Here is a 3,893-nt window from a genome sequence, read left to right as displayed (position 1 = left end):
AGAGAGAGATGGATCCGATGAGTGGAGAGAGAGAGGATGAGATGATGAGTTAGAGACGAAAGCTGAGAGACTTGAGAGAGAGAGAGAGAGAGAGAGAAACTTATGTCAACTTAAGTGGACGTCCACTAAGTTTCTTAGTCATTGATGATCGCTTGATTGGATTACATTGTGGATGATCCGCTCCGTGAAACTTGATCTACATATTCTAAAATCCTAACACACCAAATTTAGGGTGAACCCATCGTGGTTTGACCCTTCGTCGAACCATGTAAAAAGTTCTATTCATTCGAAACCGTTAAAATTGATACGAGTGGATGAAGGGTTAAACCATGACGGGTTCACCCCAAATTTGGTGTGTTGAGGTTTTGGAATATGTAGATCAAGTTCAATGAAACGGATCATCCACAATGTAGCTCAATCAAGTGATCATCAATGACTAAGAAACTTAGTGGACGTCCACTTAAGTTGACATAAGTTTCTCTCTCTCTCTCTCCCTCTCTCTTGTTATATATATTATAATATATATATAGTATATATATATATATTATATAATATATATATATATATATATATACTATTAAAAAAAATATATATATATATACTATATTTATATATATATTAGTATATATATTATATATATATATCAGAGTGTATTCCCTCTTCTCCCCCTCCAATCTCTCTTTTCTCTCTTCTTCTCTCTCGACCGACCAACGGGTCGGGCGGTCAGGCCCGACTAATGATTTGCGACGTCGTCGACGAGGAGAAGGGCAGATGCGGAAAGCAAGAGATGCTAGAGGAGATGAGAAATAGAGTTTTTTAATTTATTAATTTTATTTTTTAATTATAATTAGAGTTTAATTTTAACAAAACAAAAATATTGTGAAAAAACCCAAACCTTAATAAAATATTGTAAAACAAAAAAAAACTCATCTTGATAAATTTATAACATAAAAAATAAAATCTAGTTAGGGTTATGGTTAGGGTTAGGCGAGGGTTAGGGTTAGGGTTGAGTGAGGGTTATGTTAGACCCTAGAGGGGGGGGAGGGGGTGATTAGGGTCTTATGCTAATCTAATCCGATTTTATGCCAATTAAAACTAATTAACAAATTATTCTTGTAAGAGAGATATACAATATGTTACAAGCAAGAATAAGCAATATGAACAAAGGTAAATATCCTAGCAATGAGATGTACTATGAGATATATGTAAAGATATATAATTAACACAAGGATAAATAATCTAAACTAGATAGTGGGTAATATAATCAACAAGCAATATACAAAGGCGATATAAGATATGAACATAAAAATAAGTGCGTCAATGCAATCACAAACAAACGATATGATTACGGAGTTCGGTCCCCACGACCTACGTCTCCGCTCCTCACCTCGAGTAGATCTCCACTATCACAACCGAGTTTTCTATGTTTACCCGAACAACGTTTACACCTCACAATACGGTTTTCTAGTTTACCGAAAACTCTACAACTAACACACTCTTGTAATCCCACTCTACACCCTCTCAAGTGTTGAACTAGACGTGTCTCCCTCAAGTGCTCGGATACAACCTCTCCCTAGGTTCGTCAACCGACGCCACTTCTCTTGGGACGATCCCTGATTCTCGCCACACACTTCTCTCGGTGTACGAGTGTATTACAAAGTGATCTCACAATTAAGCACAATTACAATAAATGATTATTCTCTAATATGGATGAGAACACAATGAAAGCTCACACTTAATTATTACAACTCTCACCAACCCAAATATACAATGTATAAAAATACAATAAGATCAAGTGGGTGTGTGTAAACAATGAGTGAAATAAAATCTAAACTCAATATAAAAACTAGCTTTAAAGAATGATAATCAAACAAATATGTAAATGTAAAGCTAGATAAGAGTTTAGAAATGCTTCTCTAAAAAACAAGATGGAGAGATGGATTAAGATGAAGCTCAATCAATCTAGACGATCTCCTCCACTTGTGTAAAACTATTTTCCAAACAAAAACTCTTTTAAACAAACACTAAACAAACTTAAACCCTTGTTAAACTCTTGTTTAAAAACTTCTTGGATTGCCATGAGAACTGAGATCAATGGGATATTTATAGCCTCCTAAAACCTCAGCCAAAAACTCCAAACAAAAGACCAAAAAACCCACAAAATCGAAAATCAGATTTTGTACAAAAATAGCCGTTGGAGTGAACGGCGGTCGACCGTGAAAATCTCGCGGTCGACTGCGAGCATTTTTGAGCTGACGGTCGACCGTGACGGTCGACCTTGAAAGTTGCTGATGGCTCCGTAGGGAAAAACAAAGGCGCGGTCGACCGTAAACTGACATATGAAAAAAATTAATTTTCTGATTTTAAAACCCTGTTTAAAAATATCAAATAAATTCCAAAAAATATAAAACTTTAGGAAATGATTGTAAAAGTAATAATACACATGCTAAAAAAACTAGTTTTCAAAAAGGACCTCCCAAATAAAAAATATCATTATTTTACAAAATAGTCCAAAATATGAAAATGTAAACATATGAGTTTTGACATTTTAGCTTAACCATGTTTTGAAACATTACAAAATGATTTTATAGACTTGAAGAAATATGTAAACTATTGTTATGAAGTCTATAAACAATGAATATAGTATTTTCACAAATACAATAGAATGAGAAACATATGAGTATGAATATGAATATATATTTGTTTCATATCTATGAAATTAAACCAAACCAATTTATTCACGTAAAAACAAAATTGTATGGATATAAATATTTATTTATATGCTAGTAAATACTTTGTTTGTGGATAAACCAAAATCCAAAATGTGTATATATATATATATATATATATATATACATAGAAACCAATAAAATGTGTGTAAACTAAATTACCCAAGCTATGATCTTGATCTTCAATAAGCTCTTCTTGGTAATCTTACGGATGAAGCTTGAACTTGGATCTTTAACTTGAATTGTATGGCTTCACTCCACAATTCCGCCAATCTCCATTGGATATGATCGTGAATGCGTAATTCCATCCATCCTCCAACATGTTGTTTGTCTACAATAAATAGATAAGCACGAACACTGGACAAATAATATTAATGATAAATTGTTTATTAAACATCATCAAAACAAAGAGGCAAACAGGTTAGGGCTAGGGTTAGGGTTAGGGTGAGGGTTTGGGTTAGGGTTAGGGCGAGGGAGAGGACAAGGGTGGGGGTTATGGCGAGGGCGAGGGTGAGGGTTAGGGTGAGGGTCACGCGCCCCGTAATTACGAGAATCACGAGGGCTCCAGGTCCTTCAGCCAGCATTATCATCAGTTGGAGCTTGAGGTATATAATATATTAGCTTTTAAGTTGTTAATTTGAGTATAATTTATGTGTTATGGGTTACTAATATATTTGAATAAAACTAGGGAGGGGAGATCTCGAACATTTTGCAGATCGTATTCTGACTGCATGGAGCCCTAATTACGCCGATGAAGAGAAGAAAACGAAGAATAATGATCTGGCTGTAAGTATCAGTTTATTTTTATATGCAATTTCATAACAATGCATTATTAATAAGTCGACTTGCCAGGGTTGTTTTGATATATCGCAGGAGAAATTACATGCTAAGGTACAAGAGTAAATGTCTCAGTCCTAGGTCAGTTCTAGCACTCCGACCTTGCTAAGTAGAGAGGAGGAGGGCTCCATCATCGAGACAGTCATTGGACCGAGTATGAAGAACAAATATCGGTGGAGAGGATCCGAGCATCGGCTGTACGAGTCTAGTAGCACCTACGAGTCTGCAGCACCTCCAGGAAGCAGTTCATATCAAGACTCGACGGTGGAGCAACGGTTGAAAGCGATTGAAGATTGGTAGTCGCAGCAAACAACATATCAGCGGATG

Source organism: Asparagus officinalis, chromosome 4 (genome assembly GCF_001876935.1).
Source record: "Asparagus officinalis chromosome 4, Aspof.V1, whole genome shotgun sequence".
In the NCBI taxonomy this organism is placed as follows: Eukaryota; Viridiplantae; Streptophyta; class Magnoliopsida; order Asparagales; family Asparagaceae; genus Asparagus; species Asparagus officinalis.
Note: the sequence above shows the minus strand (reverse complement) of the source record.